This window comes from Anthonomus grandis, chromosome 17 (genome assembly GCF_022605725.1).
Source record: "Anthonomus grandis grandis chromosome 17, icAntGran1.3, whole genome shotgun sequence".
Classification (NCBI taxonomy): domain Eukaryota; kingdom Metazoa; phylum Arthropoda; class Insecta; order Coleoptera; family Curculionidae; genus Anthonomus; species Anthonomus grandis.
Window position 1 is genome coordinate 10,756,367 of NC_065562.1, and position 18,096 is coordinate 10,774,462.

Sequence of the window (18,096 nt, forward strand, 5' to 3'; positions counted from 1 at the left end):
GATACGGTGGTTGGTATCACGTGGAGCAGCACTGGAATTGATACAAAGATGTAGACAGACTATTGGAGTAACCAAAAAACGTGGTCTGCTGGCTTAATTTTAGTTGAACAATCTGTGTCAGAACAAGATTCAAAAGGCTGTGATGTTAAAAAATGGTAACAACTACATGTGTTGGACATCACTTGGGCACAAGCTTCGTATAATAGTTGCGCCGTATTTAAGGTGATTTCAGAACTGTTTAATAGGATGAAGATCTAGTAAATTTTTTGGCCAATCTTAAACCTCAATATTTTGCTCCTGAAGGAAGAGATTGATGTTTAGGAACTAACAGTTTCCACTGATGTAGTTGCAAAAGCAAGACCAAGAGGCCATCAGTCTCTTCGTCTTGCTTTTGCATTTTTTTATTTTTTAAATCGTCTCCAACTAAAACAAATATATGTTCATTATTCCTAGAAACAGAAAAAAATCTTCAAAATTTACTTCACTGATATTGCCTAAAGGAGTATTTAAAAAACCTTCTTAGTATAAAATAACTGTTTTCATTACTTCCATTTGATCTAATTGTCTTTTTTGACCAACAGGCCTTCCCAATCACTTGTCTGTTGGTAATGTATACAATTCTCACGTTAGATATTGGAAAATCAATTAGTAAACATTTAAGAATATATATAGTTTTAGCATGGGAATAAAATGGCAGTGGAAATGAATCAAGAGGTAGTACAGAGGAGTGGCCTATAATATACTCTATAAATGGTAGGTGAGCTTGTAAAAGCAAAAGGCACATTTTATTCCTGAATTGATTATAAAAAAGTCTTCGATTCCGTAGTTCTTACTCTTGGATGTTAAGAATAATGGAAATCTAGAAGATCTATCCCAGCATTTAAACATCTGATAGGACCTTTACAAACTTCACTTTCTGTTCATTCATCCAACTAAACTTATGCAACCAAAAACCCCTTAAAATTTTAAAATGAATTTTTTAGAGCAATAACTTGAGCAACTAGACCACCTAGCGTTAAAATATGGCATCTTCTTTAAATGGACAATCTAATGACATATGCTTCAAGTCCACAATAATTCCAGAGCCAACTGGAATTTGTAAGAGTATTTAGCAGAGTAATTCATGTAGAATTAGACTGGATAAATGCGCATTTATTTACTATATGAAAGAACAAATACAAGAAGAGGAAAAAACTACTCTCCTAGATCACCTATCCGTTTCTCTAGTGTTGAGGTAACCTACAAATACTTAGGTATACAACAAGTTTTAGGAACTTATGATTCAAACATAAGAATAATGGTTCAAGTCCTAAAGCCAGGCTCAAAGTAGAACTATTTGCAAAAAAAATCACTGCCATAAACATGTGATGCACCACCCCATGCATCAGATTTACGACTTTATTTATTACAAGACAAAGGAGATCTTACCAGTTTCGTATCATCGTACGAAGACCAAATTCATTCAGACCAACACGAACTATCCCATCCATCAATCATTGGCAGCACAACATCAACTGGTAAAAAGAAAAACTTATAATGAGGTTATAGAAGAATGAATAACAACACGGTCGATAGGGTAGTGCCAATCTTTATGGTCTAAAAACCAATATCCAACTGTAGGTCCGATATCTCAAGAATGATGAACTGAGAGTCGAGAACGAAGGTTTTATCACGGCCCTACAAGATCAGAAAGTACCTATACACCAGTTCTTAAAATATAGTGCTAAAAAATCCTTTAAATTTATACAATAAGCTTCTAGTTTTAAAATTTCTAATTATATCTTAAGTGGTTTCCATTCTTGGCAATCGATGTGTATGTCAAATATACTGTTTTGGATGCGTTCATTTAACGCCATAACATGTTTTCTATTGCATAAATAGATTGCAATTAGTTTATAAGCCACTCCCCTGCCATAAGAATAAGGTCTATTCAATAAAATGTCATAGTTCACAATATCGAAAGCTTTCGACAGATCAACAAATATGCAGATTGATGATTTTGATTGGTCTAAGTTATATTAAGATAATTTATTAAATGTAAATTATCATTTTAGTAGATCATTTAAACCTATAATAAGGTTTAAAACCGAAAAAGATTAACAAGCCATATTATGAATAATTATTATTAAAAGTTCTAAATGAAAGAACAACGGTAGTTTAGCTTGGCAACTTTCAAGCATTGCCAACGCAAGCCATTTTGGGTTTCACTATTCTAATTCAAATTCAAATTCAAAACTTTTATTACCACTTAAACTTTTTTATTACAAGAATTTACATAATGCTAAGAGTAATGCGGACTGAACTGCGATTATAAAAACAACCGATAACACATACACGAGCTAGCGCACATGTGCTGCTCAGACCGTTTTTAAGTCTTAAGATGAATTGTTACCTTTATAAGGCAATTCCAATAAAACTTATAAACCTAGTGAAAATTGTCAATTCTAACGCGATCACTAAGACATAAGATCATTATAAACTTAAATGTATTAATCTCCTAGGAATCAAAGGAATGAAACTAAGATAGTTAAAGGTATGCTAAATATTGTAAAATGGGGCATTAATAATCCACTAAAATCTTAATCTCCTTAGATCAGTTCTTGCCAATGTTGTTTTTCTGTATTTTCCAAATGTAATACTCACTATTTTAACCCGTGCTATAGCTTTATTTGCATAATTTCTACAAACAGTTTTATCATATTTAATATTTTTGTCAAGTCACATAACACGAAATTGTATTTTTATCATTATCCCGTCTTAATCATGTGATGCACAGCGTAATTTTACTCATGAAGCCTAGACACGATTGCAATTAACTGTTGAAACAATAAACATTAAAATATTGTAGAAATTGCCAGGTAGTATAAATCACGCATCTGCATAATAAAGCTTCTCAAACCGTAAAATTTACTGGGTTTTAATACTACTTAGCGGATGCAATTTAAATAATCCTTAATTTTTATGTTCTTTAAATTTGAAAAAAGGTGATTATTACACTAAGCGCAATAAACTTTTTGATTAGGCAATTAAATACTGGATTAAGAGATTTGGGATTTTGATTTTTGTTTGTTAAAAGGTTTTATGTATTTAATGACTGGCAGAGAAGTTCCATATTGCAATTCTGATATTTTTACTTCATCGAATATTATGCTGTTTAAAAAATTCTCATCTCTATTAATCCATTCTTATTTATTGGAATGTAAAAAAAGAACGATTTCTAATTTGGCATTTCGCTCTTAAGAAAATGACTAAGAAGCTGAATTCGGAAATGATCAGAAAATATATGTATGATTCATAAGACATGATTCATGGTTCGACTGTTAATATATATTTTTCTTAACAACTATACTTATTCGCCAATAGATTTATATCAACTCTAATATTCAATAGCAGGCATATGGTATCAGTTGTAAAACCTAACTCTGTAAAAGAGAAATTTACCAGTTTGTCTTAATTTCTTGAAAGCTGGTTTTTGATACTCTCTAGTGTCTGTTTCTGATTCTTCTTTATAGCTTATCATATAAAGTCATAAGCTCAGACCGGATTCCTATGTGATCGTTTCACTGATCTCAAAGAATATTATTTATCGAGTAAAAATTAGTTACAATGATATGTTTCTCATTTAATCTACAAGTCGATTTCAACCGTTGTTTACTTACCTGAGTTCCACTTTCTGAAAAAGCCTTGAAGCTTTATCAATCATAGATATTTTACATCGATTCGATTTCCAGGCTTTAACACATGACTTGTTTCTTCATTCTTATCTTTGATCTTCAAATTCTATGAATACGTTTCGGCAAGTGCTTTTTTGACTCCTTGTTCTTCCTCTACAAAGACGTTTTTTTCGTATATATCAAAATATTGCTCATCTATTGTTGCCGCATTGGTCTACTTGTAGAAATTGCCATTACGTAAAGATCATCCTATTAGCATTTATGGTTAATACTACTCCTTTAGAAGATTATTCAATACTAGTTCCAAAGAGTCTGTTGTTAGAACTTTGGTGATTAACGAGTCTAGATAGATCGACTGATGTAAGTTCCTGTATTTTCTATATGTAAAGTTAAAGAAAGATTCTTTGCTAAATGATAATACTTAAGGAGTATTGGAGCAGTTTTGAACGGCATATTGCTTCACTCTTCAGGCATCTTCTATCATTTACGCCTTGAGGATGCTCTCAGACCAATTGGAATTGCCGGATCTTAGACGCTAATATGAATAAGTGACACCATGTGTCAAAATTTCTATTGATCCATTCATTTAAGGTTTTAATTAATCTTTAACGCCTTGCTCCCTTATGCGTCCCATTAGGCCTTGCATTAGTAATTTTAAGAGTGCCCTACAGAAAAGTCTTTTTGTACTTTACTGACAATTTGATTGAAAATACATGTTGACACCTTTGTCAAAATCTCTCAGAATTCAGGTTTCATTTTGGATTATCTTTATTCAAATAAATCAAATATTGGAAATGATGTTTCTTGCTTTGTCTTGAATCGTAGATTGTCTGACCATAAGACCCTTTTTTTCTTCTTTCGAGGTTTTTTTTTGTATGTCAAACTAAGGAAATCGTTAGACAAAGATGCTAAAAACGTGAAGTGTATAATGCAGACACAAATAAAAAAAGAGCAATCTAATTTGAAGCTAAAGCTAAAAACTCCTTCTATCGCTGAACTTGCTAACCTGATTTCCACTTTTCATTATCTTGTGCTAGTACTATCTGTCGTAATGACTTACAACATACATTTCACTATACTCTTGTTATTGCAAAAGAAAATAATGCTAACTTGAAAAGAAAGTAACAAATAAATATTCTTTAATGACGGCATTTGTGATTTTGAAGTTTTCCTTTTGTTTTGAAAAAGGCGCTAGTAGTTCCCATATTTAAAAAAAGTGAGAACAGTCCATCTACTTATATTATTGCTTCATTGATTAAAATTATAGAAAATAAAGAATAGTATGCTTCTTGGTTAACAAAGTCTTAACCGCACCTGAGATTGGCTTTCAGCCTTCCAAAAGCACTATAGATATTATTCAAACAACTTCCTCTCGGATAAAGTGAGTTCATCAGCAGGAGTACGGTTCTATCCTTGATCCACTTCTATTTTTTTTCTTTTTCTCCTCGTTAATAAAGGATAAACTGTTAGCTCTTTTACTAACGACACCAGTTTGCTCCTACAAAAGCCTTTAACTCACCAGGAATCTAAAGGTCTATGGCTTCGAGAGGTATCTACAATAGTAACTTAGATATGATCTCATTGACCGGATCTAAGGAGTAATATTTGGCAGCTTTCTCTCTGATGAAGTGAGGTTATCGGCAGTGTTCTGTCCTTGGTTTGCTTCTCTTCTTTTTTATGTTATTGATCTATCATCATTAATGACGGATGGACTTTGGCTGATCATATTGATCACAATGATGTCTTTAGTCGATGCTGAATTATTGAGATGCTATTGGGGTAGTCTTTTGAGATTTAGCAAGAGCCTTTGGATATGTACCATCTGGAATACTGATGCTGCGAAAGCAAAAAGTCTCTTTGATACAAAAAGTGAACTGTGGAAACTTCCTTTCGGATAAAGTGAGTTTGTCAACAGGAGTAGGGTTAGGATCTTTGGTCCGCTTCTATTTTTCTTTCTTTCTACCATCTTCTGTAGGATTTTGTTATTTATCAAAAGGCTTGAACTAAATACTACCTAGAATACTGTGATGCTACGGAATTTAAAATTCTTCAAAGTAGTATATAGCGGTGACTTAGATCTTACTTATTTGAGACTAAAAACTGATCTGTAGCTTTCTCTTGTTTCTTTCTTTCTTCAGATAAACTTTCTCTCAGATAAAATGAGTTTGTCTTCAGGAGTAGGGTTCTGTTCTTAGTTCACTCCTAATTTTTTTCTTTCAACCATTTTTAAAGGATAGACTGTTAGCTCTTCTACTAATAACATCAGTTTGCTTTCACAAAAGTCTTCGAGAGGTATATATAGTGGTAACTTCTGATCTCACAGACAGTATCCAGGAAGTGATCTTGCGCAACTGTCAATTGGCAATTATTAGCATGGTTCTGTCCTTGGTTAACTTCTGTTCTTTTTATGTTAATGATCTGGCATCATTTTATAAAGTTTATATCATTATAAGTAGCGTAAATATGGCGACCCATTGAAAAATGTGATTACATCTTTGTGATTCGAGAGTTTTTCAGACTTTCACAATTTGCACTTTTGACCGTGAACAACATTTATAATAAAATTTATAGACAATTTCACTACGCTATGAAATCCTATATATTGTGTGCGTAATCCTCTAATTTAATAGAATTTTAGGATTACTAGGTATGCTGGATATACCGAAATAGTCCTCTTTAAATATTGTTTTCTTCTTTAATATAATTTTCACTTTAGAGTAGTAACATAAATCTTACAGAGAGGATGCAAGGAGTGATCTTTGACTGCTCTTTCTCTGACAAAGTGAGTTTATCGGCAGAGTTCTGTCCTTGGTTCGTTTCTCTTCTTCTTATATTAATGCTCTGCTGTCATTAATACAGGATGGAATGCGTAACTCTTTTGCTGACTTTACTTTGGCATGACATGAACGCACAAATTTTTAACATGCTTTTATTAGCTTAGGTTGTATCTATCTATGTAAGTATGTAACGAAATCTTTAAGCTTAATTTTCACTGGTTTCCAAAAGTCTGATTAACTTGAAACTTTGCACACGTATCAAGGACCGATGACAATGCAATAATTTGATAACACTTTGCCATTATTCTTATAAGTACTGTAAGGATTAATAAATTATTTTTTATTTCCACTGACACACAAGTTTGGTTAACGTTCAAAAACAATGTGTTCAATGACATTTGAATGGGTCTGTCTATAGTTGCACGGTCGGCTAGTAGAATTTTGCTTAATTGTACGTTAAATTTATTGTATTTTCTATTTATTTGCTTACCAGCTGAGATCTACAAGGTGACGATATTATTGTACCGTTGAAATCTATCTTAGACAAAATCTGGCTCAGCGAAAAAACCCCACAAGACTTTAAAAGCGCCAATATCATAAACATTTACAAGAATAAAGGCTCCGCGTATGACTGTAACAACTATCGCGGCATTTCATTACTGTCGATAGCGGGAAAGATTCTGTCAAAGATCTTAGCGGATAGACTACAACCAGTAGTGGAAAAACTTATTTCAAAAACCCAGAGCGGCTTTCGGCCAAACAGAGGAACCAACGATCTGATCTTTGCACTTCGCCAACTTCAAGAAAAGGCGAGAGAACATCAGACTTAATTACAAGTCGCATTCATAGATCTGGCAAAGGCCTTTGATTCGGTTAACAGAAAGGCCCTCTGGTGCATTTTAAAACGTTTCGGAATTCCAAATAAATTCGTCTCAGTGGTCGAAAATTTACATGCAAATAATCAAGCACAAGTGCTAGTAAACGGTGAGCTCTCCGAACCGTTCTCCACTGAGACGGGAGTTAGGCAGGGCTGCGTCCTGGCTCCTATTTTGTTCAATGTTTTCCTTGCGGCGCTATCGATCATTGTTGACAGAAATCTAACTGCTAGAGGGATTGGAATCAGATATAGATATGATGGAGGGCTTTTCAATTTAAAACGTCTTAGAGCTAGAACAAGAGTGCAATATGCAGATGACTGTGTGCTGATTGCGTACACAGCAGAAACTCTTCAGGAAATTCTTGCTTCTTATGCCTGGGCATACCAAGCCTTAGGTCTAAAACTAAACACGTCAAAAACCAAGCTTCTTATAACTCCTGCATCAGATAATCTTCAGCTCATACAGGTCAATGGCGAGACTTTTGAGCAAGTTGAATGCTTTAACTACCTAGGTAGCGTATTTAGTACAAAACTAAACATAGACGACGAAATAGCAAACAGAATTGGCTCTGCATCAAAAGCGTATTGGAGTCTTAAGGATCGAGTGTTTTACAATCATAATTTGAGTCTTAAAACGAAAACGGCAGTATATAGAGCAATAATTATACCAACGCTACTATATGGCTGTGAATAATGGATCCCATACAGACGACGTATAAAGGCTCTTGAATAATTTCAGCAACGGCAGTTGCGACAATTGATGAGAATCAGATGGTTTCATAAAGTTTCTAATAATGAGGTTCTGCAAAGATCAAACTGTATAAATATTGACACTATGGTACGAAGGGCAAGAATGAGATGGCTGGGTCATGTATACAGAATGGACGAACGGCGCTTACCAAAATCTCTTTTGTATGGAGAACTAACAGAAGGTGCAAGGAGGCCGGGAGGCCAATACAAACGCTTCAAAGATGTCGTCCACGATGATTTAAAGCTATTGGGAATTGAAAACAACTGGGAAGAGATAGTCAACAATCGTGCCCAATGGAGAAGAGCGACGTCCGTTGCTCCTCAACTGACTAGAAGAACCTAAAGACCGGCTCTGCAGGAATTTCCGTGTGATGTTTGTGGCCGGATTTGCAAATCTCGCATAGGATTGTTTAGCCATAGTAAAACTCACCAAAGACTGTAGCTTTATTTTTAGTTTAGATTTATCTTTTATAATGTAATTATTTTTTGTATTTTTACTCGGTAATCGAGCTCGGCAATATATATATATATATATATATTGTATAATATATATATATATATATATATATATATATATATATATATATATATATATATATATATATATTTTCTATTTATCAAATTAGTATACTTTTGCAGTTAACATTAATTTTATCGATTTTAATAATAAGAGTATGAAAGTATTAAGGTAATGTGAGATTTTAACAAGATAATAAATAATAGTTTAAAAAATTGAAAAAACACGCTTTTATTGCAAATCGAACTAAGACCTAGAAAACAGTTTTGAATTACAAAGAGTTTTTACTACAGTGGTAAGTATCATAATAAAATAAAAAGCATGGGGTACGCAATAAATTAAATATGGCAATCACAAATTTTCTAAAAATCTTGATATAAAAATGATAGTTGTAAGTATCAAAATGCCGCTTGGAAAAAATTTCAAATATAATAAGGGATATTGCAATATTTTATTTTAAACGTCTTAATTAGTACTTTATAATAATAGAATATGAGTGATCGGGAGATCATGGATTATAACATACATTTTAGATAATTTGACCGTATTATGAAATTAGTTAATTAGGATAGCATGCTTGATACACAGAAAATAGTTCTTTTTATTTTACCGGCTTCAAGATGCTTTTTTTAGACCTTATTCATTTGTAATGAAATTGCAGGTTCTACTATCTATAATTTTTACAGAGAATTGAGTGTAAGAAAACATTACTTTCTTAAGAACACAAAAATAATTAATGTTAAAGTTATTATAATAATTTTAAAACATGATTTAATAATTTTCCTTGAATATTTAAAAAATCTTAAATTTAATCCATTTTATCAAAGACTCAAAAGCAATAAAAATCCGTTAGTTATTTAAATATTTCTTTGGAATAAAAATAGTATTATAAATTACATGTCACCACGTCGCCCTTGGCGAATGAAAATCAAATTTATATATATATATTTTCTATTTATCAAATTAGTATACTTTTGCAGTTAACATTAATTTTATCGATTTTAATAATAAGAGTATGAAAGTATTAAGGTAATGTGAGATTTTAACAAGATAATAAATAATAGTTTAAAAAATTGAAAAAACACGCTTTTATTGCAAATCGAACTAAGACCTAGAAAACAGTTTTGAATTACAAAGAGTTTTTACTACAGTGGTAAGTATCATAATAAAATAAAAAGCATGGGGTACGCAATAAATTAAATATGGCAATCACAAATTTTCTAAAAATCTTGATATAAAAATGATAGTTGTAAGTATCAAAATGCCGCTTGGAAAAAATTTCAAATATAATAAGGGATATTGCAATATTTTATTTTAAACGTCTTAATTAGTACTTTATAATAATAGAATATGAGTGATCGGGAGATCATGGATTATAACATACATTTTAGATAATTTGACCGTATTATGAAATTAGTTAATTAGGATAGCATGCTTGATACACAGAAAATAGTTCTTTTTATTTTACCGGCTTCAAGATGCTTTTTTTAGACCTTATTCATTTGTAATGAAATTGCAGGTTCTACTATCTATAATTTTTACAGAGAATTGAGTGTAAGAAAACATTACTTTCTTAAGAACACAAAAATAATTAATGTTAAAGTTATTATAATAATTTTAAAACATGATTTAATAATTTTCCTTGAATATTTAAAAAATCTTAAATTTAATCCATTTTATCAAAGACTCAAAAGCAATAAAAATCCGTTAGTTATTTAAATATTTCTTTGGAATAAAAATAGTATTATAAATTACATGTCACCACGTCGCCCTTGGCGAATGAAAATCAAATTTACATAAATTTATCTTGCAATATGTCAGTCAAGGTCCTAAGCCATATTATAATATAAATAAACCATTTTATTTGCGTTTATAGAAATATCTGTGCATCCTTATTTAAATATAACCGGCTTGAATGTTTTGGAAAAAAATATCTCTATTTTTATACAAATATCTTACGTTATATAACGTTCGGCAATAAAAAAAAGATTTATGTTTTTAATTATCAATCTTCCTCAATTTAGATAAAATTTAACGTCAACGGAAGCTAATTTGATTAAAAAATAGCGAGAAAACCTTCGGTTAGTGCTTTTCCTACTTTACACAAAATCAGTGCTAAGATGGTGGGCCAAAACTTAACTTTAAGCTACTTTTCCGAACGACTTAGTGAATATAAGGGAGTACCCATAGAACCAGATCCAAAAAGGTATATCTAACTAAAATCCATTTAAAAATAAATCAATTTTTATGGCTGTCACCAAAATGTACTTGGGATTTACCGTTTTATTACAATTAATCAGATTTACTAACAAGAGATAATATTTATTGTCTTTTCGTCATAAAAATCATGTGATAGAAACCTATTGGCTTACCGAAATGATGGGATATCAATCATTTTATTACCGAGCAGTATTAAATGTTACTTTTGGTCGTATTAAGACCAATTTTCCAATTAAAACGGATCAAACACAAAAAGTTGCTTCCAAATTAGTATAGAACAGGAAGGTCGCATTTCGACCTCCTTCAAGGATAGTCATTTTACAGGATGCGAACGCTTAAATGCTCATTATTATTTTGATAAATGTTTGTGGCATGTGTATCTTTTTAACACGTTGATGATTTACTTCCCAAGGCTGTTTATTAAATTACTCGAAAGAAAATGTTTCTCTGTAAAAGTTTTTCGAGTGAAAAGTAGGAAAATGTGAGCATGGTGCTTACAGACATGTGCAAGAAGCAGATTCTGTATATTGCATTAAGATTAAGGAAGCAGAAAATTAAGGTATTTAGGAGTTACTGCAGATTCAGAGTTTTAGAACAATCATTATATTTAAGTCGTAAGGTATTATAAAGAGAGATCAACGACTAGTAGAGATCAGTGGGCAAAAGAAAGAAAAATAACTTAATCTATGCCTAGATTAGGAATAAAAACTATTTGTATTTAAGAAACATAGACTCCCGTTGACATTGCTGCATAATCAGCATATCATTTTATGAATTTTTCAAAAGAAAAACAAGAAAAAGTAAGCATGGCACTTGTTGATACGTGTTTCTAGTTATGATTTACTACTTTAAGCCAAGGAAACTTTTCTATATATTTAGGGATAGTGACCACAAAATGTGGGATAGTGATATAAGTAAATGGTTAGACCATGCAGAGAGAGATCAATCACTAGTAGAAGATTAATCAGCAAAAGACTTAACTAATAATTAGATTTAAAATTTAAAAAAAAAACTATTATTCTCATCATAATTTTCTTCTGGTTTGTCGTTGTCAGCTTTGTTAATTGTCCTCCTGATTTCAAAATAATATCAAACACTATTTTTCTGGTTCAGTTTTTTCTTTCACATTTTTCGTATTTACATTTTTCTGTATTCAATTGTTTGCATTAGAAATGTATACCTGGGAAGTGGGAATCAAATATAAGATTGTTCCAACAAATAATTTGTTAGGTACTGATACAAGTACATAGTAATATGAGAATAATATGTCACATATCATTGGCATGTATGGGGATTCTATGGTATATTTTTTTATTGTAAATATTTATTGTATTCTGGAGATTTTTTAAAATGATATAAAGGACAGCTAAAATGATTTATTTATCATAAAATGAATCGGTTTTTTAGAAGAAAAGTAAGAAAAAGTAAGAATGGGACTGTGTTTCTGCTTGTGGATATTGCTTCAGGAGAAGAAAATCAGGAAACCAAAATATTTATAAGGGGTTACCTTAGATTCTCGAAGAGTAACCTCAATATTTGAGATTGTTAAGTATTAGAGCTTACAGAGAGAGCAATCAAATGCGAGTAGAAAATCAGCCAGAGAAATGAAACAATTATCGTAACATTTATTGAATTACAAATAAAAAATGTTACGCTTTTTTTCTGCAGGCATGTCATTATTTTCTTTAATAACTTATTCTCTTTTTGATTCAAAGTAATGCTTAATACCATTTTTTCTGGTTCAGTTTTTTGTTTCGTCCTTTTTCTATTAACATTTCTTTGGTGCGCTCTTCTAAATGCGATAATTGGGTGAACTACTGAAGTGAGTATATGCTCTTACTTCTTTACATTACAAAGGGACTATAGTTATAAAACCTGCCATGTGCCAAAAATTATCCAGCTATTTTATTACGCATTCTGCTTCTGTAAAACAAAAAATAGAAGAGGACACTGCATTAGTTAAATCGAGGAGAAGAAATAAGAGGAGGAAAATATCATTGGCATGCCGAGGGGATGATAGGGATCATATTATGTATGTAGAAATTGGTCCTTTCTCCAACATTTTTTGAATGATAATAGAAAAGGGATTTGAAAGAAAAGCAGCAGAAATTAAAAATTATATTTACCGATATTTTGTTTTTTTTTATTTCCTTTTGCTTTAAAGCAAAGGAAACCCAAAAACTTACAAGAAGGTATCACAGATTGAGAAGAAGTAAACATAACATTTCAGACCATACAAAGAGAGATCAAACAATAGTAGAAAATCATTAAGAGAAAGAAGAAAAATTAACTTAATAACCAAAGAAATATTAAGGTAAAATAAGAATCTTGCAGTCACCCTCCACTTATTTATTAAACATTTAGTGATTTAAAATTCCTTACATGTTTCGGACACAGTGGTGTCCAGCATCAGGGGGTAAAAGGTTTAAAATTGGTATTAGACATATGCTCCAGGGTTTGATTCCATATCAAAAAACCCTTTATTTATTCGTTTATTTTATGCGACGAACGTAGAGTTTGTCTAGCTAAGGAAAGGTACACCATCTGTTTCAAAGCTGCGCCAAGTTTTGTCCCCTAATAACGCGCGATTAGCGACAGTAGTGCCCCTTTTTTTAATATTTAATTTAATTTAATTTAAAGGCACAGAACACAAATATAAGAATTAACGCAACGGCACTGTTTATATGCAAATCGGGGCGATCGATACCGTTGCTTTGGCAGCGGCGTAAACAAATTTACTGCGCAACCGAGCCGAACAACACGTGCTGTACCTTTCCTTAGCTAGACAAAGTCTAAAGCTGTAGCATCACATGAAATTAGCCCCATCTTCTTGTGTAGACGAAGCTACACAAGAAGCTATATTTTCTGTTTATTTATATGGCGGGAAATATGAATATTCTTTGAAATGTATACATATAATAATGCTTCAATAACAATGTGTATGATAATGCTCTTATAGACCCAAAACATATTACTAATTGAAATTATAGGTGAAAATACCATACATTTTGAGTGGTTTATATTTGTCCAAATTTGTTTGCGGAAAATGAATTATTTCTTGGGATTATGATTTTGTTATTAGAATTATTGATCATGTTACCCTTATACTAGAAAGTCCGATAATATATAATACAATAATACCTACACTTGAAAAAAATTCCTTTTTTATATTGCATTACTCGCTTTTTTATTGTTATGCTTATCGTTTTAAACTTGGTATTGTGTTTTAGATTAGATTAAATAGTGTAAGAGGCGCCTCAATTGGGAAGTGGTTTTTTTTTTTAATATTTATTTATATATTAAATATTAAATTAAAATTAACTTTTCTTTAATTATTTTATACAATAAAAAATTATTTCTATTTAATAATCCTTTAAGTAAATATCAAGAGTCAAAATCAAGGTCAGTACAATTTTAAGGCCGCATATCTCATAAGCCAAGAAGTACGTCTATAATGGCAGTTTTTTCATTTCCTATTGTGCCCACAACTTTGACTTATCTAATCATTCTTATAAAGCATTCAAGTACGTATTAAATGACAGTTATTTCATGATTATCTCTTAAATATATCAGAAGTTATCGTGCAAAAAATCGAGTGACGTACTGAGGGTCTACAGGCCTCAGCTCAACTTTAAACCTGGATATTTCATAATTCTTTGTTCTCACAAAGAAGAACTGTATATATTTTGATAGATAATAACCTTTTCTTCAACTTTTGTTATGATGTTGATCACTGTAGAGGTATGCCTAACCGAGATAAATGGATATTTTTGGTTTTGTCCTCCCTAACTGTACTCCTCGACTTTTGTAACCATTCTGGTAAAGCAATAAAATATCTGTTAAATGAAAGTTATTTCATGATTGTAACTCAAGTAGTTCAAAAGTGATCGTGCAAAGACTCATAGAGTGACGTACTGATGGTCTAAAAGCGTCAACTCAATTTTAAACCAAGAAAGAAAACACGAAAATCTCCTTTCAGCTCTATACACTTTTCCCAGCGAACGATGTTTTATAAGTTCGATACCCTTTTTATCATAAGAACTGTTTTGCGCCTCGAAATAGCCATTAACTGCAGACATCACTTCTTTATCGTAGGAAAATCTTTGACCACTGAACCAGTTTTTCAAGTTTGGAAACAGAAAATAATCTGAGGGGGCTAAATCTGGCGAATGGGGTGGGTGCATGAGGTAGCAATTCAAACTTTAATTCGTTAATTTTGGTCATTCCAATAACGGATTTGTGAGTTGGTGCATTGTCTTGATGAAACAACACTTTCTTCTTAACCAAATGCGGCCGTTTTTGCTTGATTTCTTCGCTCAAACGTTGCAATAAGTTGGCATAATACTCGCCGTTGATAGTTTTACCTTTTTCAAGATAGTCAATGAAAATTATCCCTCGCGCATCCCAAAAAACCGACGCCATGACCTTGCCTGCAGATGAAACGGTTTTCGCCTTCTTTGGAGCGTTCTCCCTTTTGAGTCCATTGTTTTGATTGTTCTTTGGTCTCAGGTGTGAAGTGATGGACCCATGTTTCATCCATGGTTATGAAACGACGCAAAAATTTCGCTTTATTGCTATTAAATTTCGCTAAACACTCAATTGAAACATCTTCACGACACTGTTTTTGCTCGAGTATAAGCAAACGTGGCACCCATCTTGCACACAGCTTTCTCATATCAAAATTTTCAGTTAATATGCGATGTACCGCACTTTTTGAAATGCCTACTATGTCCGCTAGCTCGCGCACTTTCAGTCGACGATCATCCAGTACCACTTTGTGAATTTTGTTTAAAATTTCTGGAGTTGTCAGGTCATTTAGTCGACCACTGCGATGCTCGTCTTGGCAGCTCGTACGGTCTCGTTTAAACTCTACTACCCAATATTTTACTGTTGTTAACGAAGGAGCAGACTCACCGAGAGTAGAATCCAGTTCAGCTTTTATATTGGTTGGGCTGAGGCCTTTCAAATAAAAGTATTGTATCACATAACGATGACCAATTTTCTCCATTTTCACAAATTCACTGAAAACGTTCACTATTGATGGCTGCTAAATAAATACTAAACAACGTGGCGTCTTCAAACTTGAAACATATGCTTTATAGATTGTATACTTTCTAATACACTGATATTTTTCAAACTACTACCGACATCTCTAGGTCAGGCTGGGTACCAGGGTTGGGCGGCGTCGACAATGTCATGTCAACAATTCAATTGTCGACGCGTCGACTATGTCATGATGTCAACTTTATAGATGACATCATGAATGTTAACAATGTCGTCAATGTCAACAATTAGGTATCATTAAAATAAAAAAATACAAAAATTTATAATATATCATATATTATACCTATTAAAAATTAATATAAATTTAATTTAGAATTTTAGTCATCTTCCTCAGGGTTAAGTAACTCAATATTTTGTATTGTGTTTTTAGTATTAAGGGTAAGGGTATAATAAAGATGCACTAACATTTTCGAATGGTTAAAAGATAATCTGTTTCTAAGAGGTGTATGTACGTGTCCCCAATTTGAAAATAAGCGCTCAATTTGAGCAGAAGATGCCGGAATTTTAAGCAAATTAAGAGCCAAGGAGCCCAAGACTGGGCACTCCATCATAGCCATTCTCCAAAATACTAACGGCTTCGTTACGTCCTTCTTAACCGAATATACCTACAAAAAAGTTTATAGGTATTTATTTTATAAAAGTTATGGATATTCATTTACCTGATCTGATATTAAAAGAATCCCATTCCTCTATTCCCTTGTTGTTCAGATGTTTAAAAAGAAAAGAATTTATTTTTCCAGTGTGAGACGAGGATAATTTTGAATTGTCATATGTTGGATGAAAAAAGTATGCTGTCAATGCATAAACGTTTAATGCCATTTCTTGTCTGCTTTTTAGTTTTTCTGCAAAAGGTTCTGGTACCTCCAATGCGAGCCAAAGATTCACAGCATCTGCCAATGAAGTATCCCCGCTCTGACAGCTATTAATAAGATTACAAATTGGATTTTGTATATCTAAATTTCTTTGGACGTCATCAGCAAAGTCGTCATTGAATATTAATTCAGTAACTTTCGGCTTAATTTTTTTTCTTGTAGCTGCTATAATTTTTTTCATGTAATCTAAATTTTCCAAAAAACTCTTAAACGCATTACGATATGAACACCAACGCGTCTCTACAGGAAGTTTAATTCTTCGACCTCCTTCATCTAAAATCATTTTTTCAAAGTCAGGTTGCTTGAACTCTTTAAGCACAAGAACAACATTTTCCAGCAATTTCTTGTCCAATATATCCTTTGCTAAAAGATTGCCTGTGTGACTGTTACAAGTACTGTGCCACAAACAATGTTTTAAGAGAGATCCCATTTTAACCATTGCACTAGCGTTATCAGAAACTACAGCGTACACATCAACATTATATTTTTCTTTAGCAATTTCTCTAGATTGTATAATTATCTCAGCAAGTTTCTCTGCAGTCTCTGATTCAGTCGTTAAATCGCAGGCATCAATAAAACCACTCTCTCCATCGGTCGCGTGTAACATTGTTACAACGGTCTTGGTGTTGCTAGATGAATTTTTCCAACCATCGCACAAAATGACCGAATCCAAAAATAAATTTAGCCAATGCTAGATCTATTTTTTCATCTTCGTTTTCTCTTAAAACATCTATATATTCCGTTATTTTTCTTGATTGTTTGAGCTGTCTTTTTTTTTCCAGATGGAGTATTAGTAGGATCTAAATTTATTGCATCGTTAACAGATAAAGTTGATGAAGATTCTACATCAGAATCAGCTAGTTTGCTTTTTTTATTAGACATTACCAGTGTCGTTAACAAATTTCTTTTTGGGGGCTTTCGAATTATCCCCAAGTCATCTTCATTTGTTTTTTTTGCAAAATTTGTATTATTTTTACAGTTAGGGAAACTTTCTTCGGTTACATCAGGAGCCGCGACTTCTTCTGTATTATTGGTACTATGTGAATCCGTTGAACCAGCTGGAACAAGCGATCCATCTTCCGACACTAAGTAAGCCTCAACTTGAATACATTGACCATTTTTCGAATGTGCGATCTAAATAAAATAAAAAATAGTAAATTTATGTAAGTGTGCATGAAGGAATTCTTAAATAGAATCAATTCGATATCAAAAATGCGATATTATATTATTTATGCAATATATAAAACTTTTGAATTTTGTGTGTAATTAATTTATCAAAATATATTAATATAAGAACTGTCCCATTTTAAATAAATAATAATTCATTGATCACTGTTCTTGATTT

General features: G+C 32.2%; 1 protein-coding gene across 1 annotated transcript in view; it reads left to right on the top strand.

Annotated features, from left to right (window-relative positions):
- LOC126746081 (sodium- and chloride-dependent GABA transporter ine-like) overlaps window positions 1-18,096 on the top strand; it is a 75,587-nt gene that overhangs the window by 34,955 nt on the left and 22,536 nt on the right. The gene's annotated exons all lie outside the window — the stretch shown is intronic.